The sequence below is a fragment of the Salmo salar genome, chromosome 28, assembly GCF_965601325.2.
Source record: "Salmo salar chromosome 28, fSalSal1, whole genome shotgun sequence".
Taxonomy (NCBI): Eukaryota; Metazoa; Chordata; class Actinopteri; order Salmoniformes; family Salmonidae; genus Salmo; species Salmo salar.
In genome coordinates, this window is record NC_138318.1 from 4,227,828 (window position 1) to 4,244,522 (window position 16,695).

Here is a 16,695-nt window from a genome sequence, read left to right on the forward strand (position 1 = left end):
GAGGCGGTGGTACGAGGCCAGAGTGGACGCGCTGAAGGAGATGCACGAGAGGCACCCCCAAGAAAATGTTGGGGGGGGGGGCACACGGGTAGTTTGGCTAGGCGTAAGAAGAGCCGGAAGCCAGCTACCCGTGGTTATATGGAGGAGCGTATGGGGTGGAGAGCGCTATGTTTCGCTGAGGAGCGCACTCTCACCCATACGCACGCACAGTCCGGTGCGCGTTATTCCAGCCCCTCGCAGGTGCCGTGCTAGAGCGGGCATCCAGCCTGGTAGGAGGATGCCCGCGCAGCGCATCTGGTCGTCGGTACGCCTCCGAGGACCAGGCTACCCAACTCCCGCTCTACGCACGGCTACCATCAGGCTCCTGCACAGCCCAGTCTGCCCTGTACGAGCACCCCGCTCGTACAGGGTTACTAGTTCCATCCAGCCAAGGCGGGTTGTGCAGGAGGTAAGATCTAGACCGACTGTGCGCCTCCATAGCCCTGGGTTTCCAGCTCCTGTCTCTCGTGCGGACCCGGAAGTGCGTCAACCCAGTCCGACTCGTCCTGTTCCCGCTCCCCGCACTAGCCTGGAGGTGCGTGTTCATAAGCTGGTATATCCGGTACCAGCACCACGCACCAGGATTATAGTGCGTCAGCCCGCCAGTCAACAGTCGTCATCAGAGCTGCCCGCCAGTCAACAGTCGTCATCAGAGCTGCCCGCCAGTCAACAGTCGTCATCAGAGCTGCCCGCCAGTCAACAGTCGTCATCAGAGCTGCCCGCCAGTCAACAGTCGTCATCAGAGCTGCCCGCCAGTCAACAGTCGTCATCAGAGCTGCCCGCCAGTCAACAGTCGTCATCAGAGCTGCCCGCCAGTCAACAGTCGTCATCAGAGCTGCCCGCCAGTCAACAGTCGTCATCAGAGCTGCCCGCCAGTCAACAGTCGTCATCAGAGCTGCCCGCCAGTCAACAGTCGTCATCAGAGCTGCCCGCCAGTCAACAGTCGCCAGAGCTGCCCGCCAGTCAACAGTCGCCAGAGCTGCCCGCCAGTCAACAGTCGCCAGAGCTGCCCACCAGTCAACAGTCGCCAGAGAGGTCAGACTGCGCCGAACTGCCGGAGTGGCCAGACTGCGCCGAACTGCCGGAGTGGCCAGACTGCGCCGAACTGCCGGAGTGGCCAGACTGCGCCGAACTGCCGGAGTGGCCAGACTGCGCCGAACTGCCGGAGTGGCCAGACTGCCCCGAACGGCCCCGAGTGGCCAGACTGCCCCGAACGGCCCCGAGTGGCCAGACTGCCCCGAACGGCCCCGAGTGGCCAGACTGCCCCGAGTGGCCAGACTGCCCCGAATGGCCAGACTGCCCCGAACGGCCAGACTGCCCCGAGCTGCCCCGAACGGCCAGACTGCCCCGAGCTGCCCCGAGCGGCCAGACTGCCCCGAGCTGCCCCGAGCGGCCAGACTGCCCCGAGCTGCCCCGAGCGGCCAGACTGCCCCGAGCTGCCCCGAGCGGCCAGACTGCCCCGAGCTGCCCCGAGCGGCCAGACTGCCCCGAGCTGCCCCGAGTGGCCAGACTGCCCCGAGCTGCCCCGAGTGGCCAGACTGCCCCGAGCTGCCCCGAGTGGCCAGACTGCCCCGAGCTGCCCCGAGTGGCCAGACTGCCCCGAGCTGCCAGACTGTCCCGAGCTGCCAGACTGCCAAGACTGTCCCGAGCTGCCAGACTGCCCAGACTGCCCAGACTGTCCCGAGCTGCCAGACTGCCCAGACTGCCCAGACTGCCCAGACTGTCCCAAGCTGCCAGACTGCCCAGACAGCCTGGAACGGCCTGAGCCGGAGCCACCTCCAAAAAATAGGTGGGTTGGGGAGGGGGGGTGTAGCACAGTGCCGTCGTTGACGGCAGCCACCCTCCCTTCCCTCCCTTTAGTAAGGGGGAATTTTTCTTTTGGGTATTGTTTGGGGTTATTTTTTTTTGTTAAGGTGCTTCCGGGGTAGCACCTTTAAGGGGGGGGGGGGTACTGTCACGTCCTGGCCAGTATATAAAGTTAATTGTTTTGTAGTTTGGTCAGGGCGTGGCAGAGGGTATTTGTTTTATGTGGTTCGGGGTGGTGTGTTTGTTAAAAGGGTGTTTGGTTTAGTATTTCCGGGTTTTGGTTTATGTCTAGGTAGTTCTATGTGGAGTCTAGTGAGTGTATGTCTATGTTTGGTTAATTGGGGTTGGGACTCTCAGTTGAAGGCAGGTGTTGTCTATCTGCCTTTGATTGAGAGTCCCATATATTTGGGTGTGTTTGTGTTTGTGATTGGTGGGTGATTGTTCTGTGCTTAGCCGTGTGCCTAGTCAGACTGTTATTGTCGTTCGTTTTTTCGTGTTTGTTATTTTTTTATGTTCATTTTGAGAGTAATTAAAAATCACGTACCTGCTGCGTATTGGTCCACGTTTTCCGACGATGATTTCGTTATATCATCAGAGGACGAAGACAACCGTGACACTCAGCATCACTCTGTTACCATGGAATTGCCCCTTAGGCTAATGCACAATACATTCAGGACTAATGTGAATACATTTTTAAAAGTATAACCTATAACGATGAGGGTTCAAGTTTTTGTTTTGTTAACTTCTTTAGGATTTATGGGTTCCCCTGCGGGACGGTTGATCTAACGTAGGCTAATGGGATTAGCATGAGGTTGTAAGTAACAAGAACATTTCCCAGGACATAGACATATCTGATATTGGCAGAAAGTTTAAATTCTTGTTAATCTAACTGCACTGTCCAATTTACAGTAGCTATTACAGTGAAAGAATACTATGCTATTGTTTGAGGAGGGTGCACAGTTTTGAACATGAAAAGTTATTAATAAGCAAATTAGGATCATTTGGGCTGTCTTGATACACATGTTTAACAGAAATACAATGGTTCATTGGATCAGTCTGACACTTTGCACATACACTGCTGCCATCTAGTGGCCAAAATCTAAATTGCACCTGGGCTGGAATAATACATTATGGCCTTTCTCTTGCATTTCAAAGATGATGGTACAAACAAAATATAAAAGAATGGTTGGTTTTTTCTTTGTATTATCTTTTACCAGATCTAATTTGTTATATTCTCCTACATTCACATTTCCTCAAACTTCAAAGTGTTTCCTTTCAAATGGTACCAAGAATATGCATATCCTTGCTTCAGGTCCTGAGCTATAGGCAGTTAGATTTGGGTATGTCATTTTAGGCAAAAATTTAGAAAAAAGGGGCCAATCTTTAAGAGGTTTTTAAGAGTAGGCCTACATGAAAAAACGTCACTTTTTCTATTGTTGTTCGTAGATGTTTCCACTTCACAATAACAACACTTAAAGTTGACCGGGGCAGCGCTAGCAGGGTAGACATTTGACGAACTGACTTGTTGGAAAGGTGGCATCCAATGACAGTGGCATTCAATAACTGCCAATGTTTGTCTATGGAGATTGCATGGCTGTGTGCTCGATTTTATATACCTGTCAGCAACAGGTGGGCTGAAATCGCAGAATCCACAAATTTCAAGGGGTGTCCACATACTTGTGTATAGTGTAGCTGATGTTGTTGAATTATTTTTTTTTTCAGGTTGAGAGGCTACAGTCTTCACCTAAGGTGTTGTATGCTCTAATCTTAAAAAGCATAGTCTTTTAAAGACCTACTGTATTTCTTAGTATTCTTATAAAGTAGTGAGAACACAATGGCACATAGGAAAAGTAAGAAATGGATATGCAATATGCAAAGTTACAGCAGATGTATTTTCTCTCTGACAGTGAATATACAATAGTTTATTAATAATAGATTTGAGTTAGTACTTTAAACTAGTTTGATTTGAGTATTGTTAGGGAGAAATTCTGACTTATTTGCTTAGGTGAAGCTTATTTAGAATCTAGTATCTGAATGTTATCAGAAAGGTTTTGTCTAGGCTTGTGTCTGACAATATTACACGATTGTTCATTTGTTGAACACAACATTAAAATTCTATATTCATGTAATCAAGTTGTTCTGTCATGTTTTCTAGGCCACCTCTCATATTAACATACGTTAAAACTTGTATCAACACAGGATGGCAGCAAAGCTGTACTAAGGTGAAAATCCTTCAGTAAAGTACACTAGTTGAATACTTTGTCCTGACTCCTAACACAACTACTGGCCAGCACTGATCAGCCAACAACACATCCGTCTGAGTAAACTGAGCTTATACCGTGTATACTAACCAAGTCCAATCAGCCCCATTTATTATTGCGTGAATCCACACTCTGTAAGATATATGTCTGGCTTTGAATCTGTAATTAAATGTTTGATAAAATCCAGACATTCCAAATACAGCAGAAGCCATTTTAACATCTACATTTCCATCGTACAATGCTAGATTGTTATGAGACCAATAGAATATGCCATGTGCTGGATTTATGCGCTGCTACAGTGACGTTCTCGCTTCAAATACACTTCTCTCCAGTAGAGGGCAGCAAATGCCTGTCACTGATCCTAATCTGAACAGACATTTCCCTCCTAAAAATAGAAATCGCCTCAAGGTAGAGATTGTTGACCTCTTTTTTATCTTTCCAACTTGCATTTTGTACATTTCCAAGGGTTTGTCTGGACTTGTCAGCTCACCCCAACCTTGTCTCTTTCATTGAAATTGCATTTGAAGATTTATGTTACGTTCTTGCTGGCTTCATGTGAAAATAGTGGTTGGATGGCAGCTTCTGGGATCTTTCAACTCAAAATGTGAAAAACTGTGTAACTATAAGTTGCACATTTTTGCACTTAAATAGCTCAAATTCCTCTCTCATTTCACCCATTCTCTCACTGTTCATCCTTACAGGTCTCTTGACTCCCACATGCTTTCAATTGCTTGTTCATTTTCCCTTTCTGAGAGCAGTGACCTTATATTCCCCCGGCCCTCCCTATAGTAAGCTCTTCCCATAGAAAAGTTATATAATATATTCTGTACAGTATCAGTCAGTGTCCTCACTCACTATCTGCACTTTCGTCTGCACTGTTTCCTTGGTGACACTCAATGGTTTCCTGTGTCGTTGTCAACTAGTGTATGGTGTAAACCTTAAAATTATTTCACAATGGAATGTGATTTGTACTTTGATAACATGTTGTCATACTGGCAAGAATAGCAGTGTGACACACCAGGCCAAACTGGCTTGTAAACTCATACAAAGTGAGTTTATCAAGAGCAGCATCCAATATGAATTCCCAGTTAATAATAAAAGGAAGGCCCCATCCAAAGAAAGCGAAACACATGACATGTCATCTACTTAAATCTACTTATTCCAAGTTGTGCCTTTGAAATATACATGTGCTGTGTTGTCGGATTCCCTTTGCGTGTACCACAGCTTTTGAGGAGGTGACAGTGACAGCAAGTGCAGGGGATTAGATCAATTAGCAAACACAACAAATCTTCTAGTAGTAGTGGAAAGATTGTGCCCATCTACTCCTCCTCCTACCTACTGACGCTCACACAAAGTGACCTGAAAGAGTGCAGCAGTGCTGAATATCTCATGGGTTCCTTGGTGGAGTACCCTATAAGTAGCAGCGTTCCAGAATATAGTTACATTAAATATGAGCTTTGGAAGTCCCTATGGGTCTGTGAATTGAGAACTGAGTGAACTGAGAAACCCAAGGACAGCCACAGTTCAGAGGACAGATCCCTAAAAAGTGTGTTATTGGAAAGAACTTGGAATGAGAGGGAAGAGAGGGATGCTGTCAAACACAGTTAGGTGTAATATGTATCACATGCTTAATTCAGGAGGAGAGGATGGTGGGTTCCGGGGTGTGGAGGAAATAGATACAGTTTGGTAGCATATTGTGAAAGCATAGTCCAAAGGGAAAGAGGCAAATGCAGTTCTATATTTGCTATCTTTGCACTGAGGCAAGAGTCAAAGGTCAAGAGTCAAATGTCTGCTGGATTTGATCAAAACTATAATCCCTATTGCTGATACAACAACAAAACAGATCTTCCCAAAGATCTTCTTGAAAAATTTGGGGGGCAGCATCATAAAAGGCTTCTTATACTTATTTATAATCCTTATACATGTTGTCTATACTTTTTACATTATTTTCTATTATACCCAAATGAACATATTTTGAAAGCCAGACATAATCGTGTCTGGTAGCCTGGTACTTATCTATCATAGCCGACTTTGCACAACTTATGTGACGCACGACTCAAAAGCACTTAGATTTGTTTCTTACATTAGACGTTGGCTAATGACACATTTAAGTCATTGATGGCTGAAGAGGTATTAGTCATTGCCAAGTATGGAAACACAAGCTAACTGATACAGTCTACAAAGACTTATCATACATAACATGAATATTAATCTACTGTTTTACATGATTAACATCTTTGGTGCAGTTAGCCTCCACATGAAATACTTAATTGGTAATGAGATTTTAGACTATTATATGACGTTATAGCTGAACACCTGTGAAATGGTTTAGAAGAGCGCAAAAGTATTTAGGAAACGGTCTTGAGTTACAGGCAGTTAGATTTGGATATGTCATTCTAGGCGAAAATTGAAAAAAAGGGTCTGATCCTTATGAGGTTTTAAAAGTAATATCTTTATTGCAGTTATTGATGCACGGCTCTTGCACAGTTATTGATGAGGAGATCAGGGATCCCCCTGAGCTCCCCTGGACTACAAGCATTTTGCTACACCCGCAATAACATCTGCTAAATATGTGTATGCGACCAATAAAATTTGATTTGATTTTGATAATGATAATGAATGGTAATTCGTTTTGTGGTTAATAATGCATGAAGGGTGTGCTTTTGACTCTGATCATAGTGCTGGATTGATGAAGGCCTTTTTTGCCCAATGTCCTCTGAATGTTATTATATCTAACCAGTGTTGAACTGCAGTAGATGCAAATGTAATGCAAATCTTTAAATACATGTTTTTTTTATTCCCTCCGTTTAGCCCTCTGTTGCCCTAATGTAGTTACAAAAGTTCAATAAGTAAGGCAGGTCTTAATGGATCGTCACTTTTCATTCATCTAGTAAACTCATAATTCACATCGCTCCCTATCTCATTCATCAGCATAGCAGGGTAGTGTCATAATGCCACCTCATCAGTTTAGCGTCATGTCTCACTTCCTCCTTTCATATTAGCAAGCGAGCAGAATGTCATTCACCTATTCCAGTGGTTCCCAAACGTTTTACAGTCCCGTACCCCTTCAAACATTCAACCTCCAGCTAGGTTGAATGTTTGCTCTGACCCAAGCACCAGGGTCAGCGCACTCTAAAATGTTGTTTTTTGCCATCATTGAAAGCCTGCCACACACACACTATATGATACATTTATTAAGCATAAGAATTAGTGTGAGTTTTTGACACAACCCGGCACGTGTGAAGTGACAAAGAGCTCTTATAGGACCAGGGCAATAATAATAATATAATAATAATCAATGATTTTGCTCTTTATTTAACCATCTTACATATAAAACGTCATTTGTTAATCGAAAATGGTGAATAACTCACCACAGGTTAATGAGAAGGGTGTGCTTGAAAGGATGCACATAACTCTGCAATGTTGGGTTGTATTGGAGAGAGTCTTAGTCTTAAATCATTTTCCACACACAGTATGTGCCTGTATTTAGTTACCATGCTAGTGAGGGCCGAGAATCCACTCTCACATAGGTACGTGGTTGCAAAGGGCATCAGTGTCTTAACAGCGCAATTTGCCAAGGCAGGATACTCCGAGCGCAGCCCAATCCAGATATCTGCCAGTGGCTCTCTTGTTCAGATATCGGTAAGTGGACCGGAGTAACGAATCCAGTTGTTTGTGTCATCCATTTCGGGAAAGTACCTGCGTAATTGCGCACCCAACTCACTCCGGTGCTTCGCTATATATCACATTTGACATTGTCCGTAAGTTTGAGTTCGTTTGCACACAAAAAAATCATACAATGATGGAAAGACCTGTGTGTTGTCCTTGTTAATGCAGACAGAGAAGAGCTCCAACCTCTCAATCCCAGCCAAAGAATGGAACTAATTTCCCCCGGTAGGGGAGTTTTGATGCCAGCTGCCCAGAATAGGGCAACCTGTCATCAGCATCTGGCTCTGAGGAGCATTCCTCCTCCTTTTACTCAAGTATAACAACTGGGTACTTTTTCCACCACTGTGGAGGAGCCGGGCTAAGTTTCTTTTAAAGTTGTGTGGACTGCACAGCCTGTACGTCAACAGCTATGTGACCTATCTCTGTATGTGTTCATACAACAGACTCACCTCCTCTCCATGTGCCCTTCACGGTTCAACACCCCCTACAACTCATTGACTTAATAATTCATGAAGGGACAGCATGTAATGGTGAGCGATATAAGTCACCCTGGATGAATCCTTGTAGTCTGAGGGATAATGTAAAGGAGCGGAGGAGCAGGATTTTCCAAGGCTCCGTGCTAACTGGAATCATTCAGTATGTTATCCCTCTGTCGGCACGGCTGAGTGCCTGACAGGTTTATGAATCATGCCAAGGTCTGCTACTTCTCTCCGTCTCCCCATTACCGTGTCATGGCAATTTGTTAGGAAGTTTATAACTGCTTTGCTGGAAAATGTAACGCTGACAGTAATCTGTGAAGACGGGGGACGAGAGAGTTGTACACACTTGTGTTGCTGTTGTTCTTCTGTGGTGTTCAGCCTGACTCTGACCAGGTTCTCTGCTTCTCTGCTTCTCTGCTCCCCCCCCCCCCCCCCCCCTCTTTACTAAGGACGGTAAGGCTGCCAGAGGTGCGACAATTTTGCTGTGTATGATTTTGCAACTGACTATATTCCCTAGGCCATGCTAGATCAATAGCTCCCAGAGAGTGACAGAGTGAGAATTGGAAGTATAAAGTATTGGTTGGCCCAGGCCTTCAAAAACCGTAGTATGCTATCCACTGCAGTGTGCGCGTGCACACACTGTCACGCCTGCTCCTGACCTTCATTACGCACACCTGTCACCATCATTACTCCCAACAGCGCAATATTGGAATCACCCGGACTCCATTACTTTGTTGATTGCCCTTCTATATCTGTCTGTTACTGTTGGTTCCCTGTGTCAGCATTATTGTCGTAATGGTGTTTTGTTCCCCCTGTCCAGACGCTGTTCATGTTTTGGTTTGATGTCCGTTTTCCAGTAAATGTTCACTCCCTGTACTTGCTTCTTGTCCCCAGCGTCGATTCTACAAAGTCCCTGACAAAGGCTGCGGCGATATTATCCAAACGCTCCCATTTCCAGGACACGTTAGCATTACAGCGTTAGGGAGATGGGAGCCAGAGCAGATGGATGAGGATGCGGTCTCTGGATGCAGAGAGTTCTACTGGTAAGGTACGCCAGACATTCATAACAGTACACAACACATGATAGGTTTCCTTGCAGATGGGACATATTGCAAACCAAACATTATTGCATTGTTCTGGAGTGAAACAATAAACCAGAGACATTGAGTTTTATCTCTGTGGAACACATGTAGAAGCACACACACACACACACACACACACACACACACACACACACACACACACACACACACACACACACACACACACACACACACACACACACACACACACACACACACACACACACACACACACACACCTTATATTTTCTCATGGGTCATGTACAGCTGGCTACTTCAGAATTTTCTCTAACTCATCCTAATCACCTGTTTTACTGTATTAAATCAGACATGGTAATAATGGAGTAATAAGTAAAAACATTCAGCAAACAGAGTCGAGCTGTTCAATGATGAAATAAAACCGCCATATTGAAAAAGGGGTTGATAATATCTGAGCCATCAATCACATTGGTAGTCAATATTCCACCTCCCATATGAAATCCTAAAGTGAGCTAATTTCATTTTGCTTATCAGTCAAACTGCATTAGACCACAGTAACTGTGCAAGATTATTAAAGACACTAAATCCACATTCACTATTCAAATAAAGTAATCTATGATTAGGCTATACAGAACTGAAGCATTGCCAGGATACAAATTCAACCCCAGAGGCAGGATTTATTAAAGGGTAAATACATTTGTTGAAAGACAGCGTCTGATTCCATCACCATTACTTCAGTGCCTTTCGAAAGCACTCTGCTCATCCCATATTGGCTTGGCGCTATCTCGCTGACATTGATCAGTGCGAGACGTTGGTTTGCCATGAGTATCAGCTCAACCGAGAGACTGCGGGACAATTAGCCGGGACAAAGAGACAAGTGGCCTGTCCATTTGCCTCGCATATATCATCAGGAAGGTCCCAGGCACAGGCTGCATTTGCAGATCCATTAGCGGATCATCCTCAGTCATATTTCTCCAGGCCGTGGCTGGCGATCGATAGCTAAAGATGGGGCTAGATGAGGTTGTCGACAGGCCGCTTGTGTCTGGATATGGGGCCCCCGAGGGCCAGCCTCTCTCCCTGGGTGTTCTGGAAGAGCCTGCCTCGGCACTTTGCCTAAGGGGAGAGTTTGAGCCGCATGGCCCCTCTCATGAATCATTTCCCTGGGCTGGCTAATATCGATCGATAGGCTTCTTGATGCAGTTGACAGGCATTTCATCTGCACCCTTGTTAAGTGGTCTTCTCATATGTCTGCATGGTCATTTGCATGGGTATGATGATATTTGAGGTGGGCTTGATCTGTTTGTAATGAAGGCTCTGTATACTGGTGAATGAGATGAGAGCATTCAGAAGTTGGAGAATTGGAGAGTTGTCACATGCACAGGTCCATTATTCCTGCTTTTCTAAAGCCTGTCAGTTTACAGGAGGTAACATTTCCGACATGATGTGGAGTGTACTACTCATTCAGGAACACAAGAACAACAGTTTGTGCATCAAGTGTGCGTGACTGAAGCCTACAAAATGAAACCCTGGTGATGATCAGCTATGCACAACATCAAAGTTCAATTGCCATCATTTGCAGTTAATTTGCACATTTCCGCGGTAAAGTAGATCCTCTTAAAATGTGGAACGGACCATCCGTTTCTTAGAAATGTAATCCTTGGAATAGCTGCACTTTTTCCAATCCAACGCAATTATATTCGAATGTAAAGGTTGAATGGCTTCAGCTAAAAAAATGTGTCCTTGTTACAAACCCAAGAGGAGGTAAAAGAAGAGACTGCTTGCTCAGGTTTTCTAAGGTGCAACACGATGTATAACGAACTTGTAGCCATGTCATCGGCGACATTCAGGAACTCCTTACTGCTCATATGATGGGATGCAGCACTGTCTGTGTGCTCTTTATACACCTGTGTGTATAAGATCAAGGAGGGTGAGGTCTCTCACACACACACGCACTCATGTGTGGCAGAGCTCTCCGCATGGAGAGAGAGAGATAGTGACAGAGAGGGAGAGAGAGAGTGACAGAGAGAGTGACAGAGAGAGAGCACGCACAGATCCTCCTCTCAAACTTACAGTGTCTGGCCCACGTCTCCCGCTTTTTTTCTAGTTTTATTGCTTGCCTAGTCCTCTCAACTCTCCTGTTCAGATGGCAGACTGATGTCATCTGTGCCATGGAAAAATCTTGAAATACACCTTCATGAAATATCCGTATATGTAAGCTATGTGCGTCCATGTATAGAGGTTGAGTTGAGTGTATACAAATACTGTGACAGAAGGAACCGTTTTTGTCATCTTTACACTAGGTTGCAACAGTACATTCTATGGTAGCCTATATGGTCTGGCTTGAAACTATATTTCTTGTAGGCTACTGTAATATGCTATTCACACTCTATACAGTATGTTAATGCTGACCGTAAAGTCAGTCATTTTACAATTTAATACAACCTAATTCAGTTTGGATAATGAAGTCAGAAAAAACTGATGTCCACAGTCTCTCAACACGTGCGTATTTAGCATTACCTTAATCATATTAGTTTCATTATCTCTTACTGGAAATGTGTTTTGCAGCTGTGATATATTGACTCTAGATGCCCAAATGAAGATATACTGTAGCAGCCATCTAGGCTATTGGTTGTTGATCAGATATTTACACATGGGAATAAAACGGATAAACATTCCAGGGAGTTTTACAGGATGTATTATACTAGTCCAAAAGGGAGAGAGAGCAGAGCTTATGAATGTTTTAGGCCAGAAAAGTTCACAGCTTTAATCATCTACACCCAAGGGTGATTCAAGCAAGGCCAGAACCCAAATTCCATGTTGATGTTTGAGGAAATAGTTGGCTTGAGTGCTCACACTGGTCTCTTCATCATGTGGATGGAGTATTTGATGGGGTTTTTGCATTTTTTAACATGCCTTCAAAAGTCAGGCCTCTAAATTAATTCCGAGGTTTCAGTAAGCTACTGTATAAAATATTAGCCCCCGAAGATAGCAGCACTAGTTTCAGAGGACATTTCCTTTCAGGCAGTTGGAGGGGAGGATGATTTATGAATTACTTAGACTGACACATGCTCGCACGCATGCACCCTCTTCACATTCCTCCGCAGCCAACGCACACAGATATTCTCCTGCAGATACCGTCAAGATGATTGCATTTATCATTCCCTTTCTGCCGCTGTCCTGAGTTGTTCCTGTCTCTCTGTGGCCTTCTCCTCCAGCAGTTGCTTTGATATGAGCTTTATAGAATCTGTGTGAACGGCGTATAGCTTCCTCACTAATCTAACTGCTGCTGCTAGAGCTTCCTTCATCACGCTCTCTCTCTTTCGATCTCTCGCTCTGCTCTCTCTCTCGCGCTCCCACTCTCTCTCTCGCGCTCCCACTCTCTCTCATCTCGTCCTCTCAGGCTTTAACCCTCCCACATGTAAATCTGTGATCTGTCTTCTTTCTTTCTCCTTTTGTCTCTTTTTCTTGATGCTGTTTCTTCTCTGTTACATTGGATGTGAGATGTGTCCCTGTGTGAGTCTGATTACATTTCCTCTAGGTGTCCTGACTGGACTGGGTTGTATGTCCGATCCTCACCTGGCTTCACCTCAGCTAAGGTCGATGGTGTCTTTGTGTACGTATTGATTTTACTGGGAATTTCAAGTCAGAGGCTTACTTTGACATAAATGCCAATATTAGGCTCTTGCGCACACTTCTCAGTCTCTCAGTCATACTGAATGTCTATGGAGTGTTCTTTGATCAAAAGTCAATTGGCATCATACAGAGCATCCCACTGGACACAACCGTCCGTTCAACATCTAGTTTTGATTTACATTTGGTTGAGTTGTCAACTAACGTGAATTCAATGTGAAATCAAAAATGTCTCGCTGGCATTGAATTTAGGTTAAAAGTTGAGTGAAAAAAAATACACTAAATTTCCTTAGGTTGATGACATTTTGCAAATCCGTTTTCCACATTGATCACATTCCACTTTTACATTATGGGGTATTGTGTGTAGGCCAGTGACACGGATTCAGAATTTAATGCATTTTAAATTCACGCTGTAACACAAAATGTGGAAAAAGGCAAGGGGTGTGAATACTTTCTGAAGGCAATTCCGGGGACCAAGCACGCCATAGCCACATTTAAGCCATTTTCATCATGGGGGACAATAAAGCTGGAGTAGTCTTCTATGTGGAATTTATTTATATGGCTTTATCCTGTCTTTTGGCCCCTTGTCTATAATAAAGCCACTTTCTCATGCTGGTGATGAGTTGGCAGGTCCTCAGTTATTTAGCCAGTCGATTACAGCTGTCAAATCACAATGAGCTATCCACAATTTTTTCCCTATAAAACACTTTAACACACACATGCACGTGCACACACACGTGCGCACACACCAGGTTGCGCGCACACCAGGTTGTGCACACACCAGGTTGAGCATGCGCGCACAAGTGCACACACACACACACACACACACACACTCACTAGGTTGCACTGCACACGCAAACAGACACAACACACTCGCACACACACACACACTGACCTTGATATTCTGAGGTTCAGTTTCTAATACCTGCCAATAAAATCTGGGGGCTTACTTCGGAGCTGGGATCATATGAGCTATGAATTGTTCACCGTGTCTTTCCGGCTGCTTCCATGTACAATGCACACTCCTCTACACAATAATACCCCAATAAAGAGAGGTGGAAAATACCAGAGGGATTTGCAGAGTCAGGCAGATGTATTCCGAAATAAAGATCCAATATTGGAGGAGAGAAAGTTCGATTTAATGAATTGTCAAATTGCTCTTTTGTAGGGTGGACCAGAGAGGCTTGGAAGTGAAATGTCATTGGGTGTGGGGTTGGGCTGGCATTTCCCACCATCCTGCATTAGTCATTACTCCTCCTTCATGGCTTTTATGTTCTCTTCCTGTAGCGCTCTGCACAGTGTGTGAAGCTGTCTGTTACTGCTATTATGGTACGTGCACATTGCACACGGTAGTCACATACATGCAGTATACTACTGTTCCTTTACTATGAGCCTCTTTACTTTACAGTAACACACACACAGACAGACAGACAGACAGACAGACAGACAGACAGACAGACAGACAGACAGACAGACAGACAGACAGACAGACAGACAGACAGACAGACAGACAGACAGACAGACAGACAGACAGACAGACAGACAGACAGACAGACAGACAGACAGACAGACAGACAGACAGACAGACCTACATACTAACTACATATTATGCTATTCTGTCTGCTAAAACAAAGACAAACCCCCTCCAACACACACACAGAGAAAGAGAGAGAGAGAGAGAGAGAGAGAGAGAGACCTTTGGTTTGAGTTAGAGAGTGCAGAACAGGGCTCTCAGGCTTGGGTCAGGGAACATGCCAAGCTATGGACGCTGGGAGAATGTGCCACGCGGGGCACTCAGCAGCGGCAAGAGTCCTGCGTTTGTGCTGGGAAAGGCACAACACAGCACTGCATATATTGCACTGCTCTGGCAACAAAGAGGGAGAGAGAGTGTGGGAAAAATAGAAAGAGATTGATAGGTAAAGATACTGAGTGAACGGACAAGAGTGAAGAAAATTGAGTGAGCAACTTTTGTCCAGAGGGAAGAGAAAAAAAGCAAGAGAGAAAAAGAGAGCGTGAGCAATGAGCTGGGCCTGACAATGTAGCATGGTGCACAGGCATGTCAATGAACACTCGGATTTGCTATGTGATCTGAATCTCAGGTGCTCCATCGCTCAGACTAGAATAAGCGCAGGGGAATTCATGGGAAGGATTCAATGTCTGCTCGCTCTGTCTTCATCTCTAGCAACAGCCTGAGTAGTATAAGTATGTTCAAGACAATAGCATCGTCACTGTTAATACCTACGGAAATAACATCCACACATTGAATTAAAGATGTCGGATCTTAATTTGATGAATGAACACACAATCCACAATCCATGCATAACAAATACACACTACCATTGAAAAGTTTGGGGTCACTTAGAAATGTCCTTGGTTTTGAAAGAAAAGCACATTTATGTCCATTAAAATAACATTAAATTGATCAGAAATACAGTGTAGACATTGTTAATGTTGTATATGACTATTGTAGCTGGAAACGGCAGATTTTTTATGGAATATCTACATAGGCATACAGAGGCCCATTATCAGCAACCATCACTCCTGTGTTCCAATGGCACATGGTGTTAGCTAATCCAAGTTTATCATTTTAAAAGGCTAATTGAACTCGGCCTTCTAGGCTCCTATAGAGCTCCATTTTTATGGAATGGTCTGCCTACCCATGTGAGAGACGCAGACTCGGTCTCAACCTTTAAGTCTTTATTGAAGACTCATCTCTTCAGTAGGTCCTATGATTGAGTGTAGTCTGGCCCAGGAGTGTGAAGGTGAACGGAAAGGCACTGGAGCAACGAACCGCCCTTGCTGTCTCTGCCTGGCCTGTTCCCCTCTCTCCACTGGGATTCTCTGCCTCTAACCCTATTACAGGGGCCGAGTCACTGGCTTACTGGTGTTCTTCCATGCCGTCCCTAGGACGGGTGCGTGACTTGAGCGGGTTGAGTCACTGACGTGGTCTTCCTGTCTGGGTTGGCGCCCCCCCTTGGGTTGTGCCGTGGCGGAGATCTTTGTGGGCTATACTCAGCCTTGTCTCAGGATGGTAAGTTGGTGGTTGAAGACATACCTCTAGTGGTGTGGGGGCTGTGCTTTGGCAAAGTGGGTGGGGTTATATCCTGCCTGTTTGGCCCTGTCCAGGGGTATCATTGGATGGGGCCACTGTGTCTCCTGACCCCTCCTGTCTCAGCCTCCAGTATTTATGCTGCAGTAGTTTATGTGTCGGGGGGCTACGGTCAGTCTGTTATATCTGGAGTATTTCTCCAGTGTCCTGTGTGAATTTAAGTATGCTCTCTCTAATTCTCTCTTTCTCTCTTTCTTTCTTTCTCTCTCTTGGGGGACCTGAGCCCTAGGACCATGCCTCAGGACTACCTGGCATGATGACTTTGAACATCTTGGCCATGTTCTGTTATAATCTCCACCCGGCACAGCCAGAAGAGGACTGGCCACCCCTCATAGCCTGGTTCCTCTCTAGGTTTCTATCTAGGTTTTGGCCTTTCTAGGGAGTTTTTCCTAGCCACCGTGCTTCTACACCTGCATTGCTTGCTGTTTGGGGTTTTAGGCTGGGTTTCTGTACAGCACTTTGAGATATCAGCTGATGTAAAAAGGGCTATATAAATAATTGTGATTTGATTTGATTTGATTCCTCTGTCCAGTGTCTGTGATCTTTTGCCCATATTAATCTTTAATTTTTATTGGCCGTCTGAGATATGTATTTTTCTTTGCAACTCTGCCTATAAGGCCAGCATCCTGGAGTCACCTCTT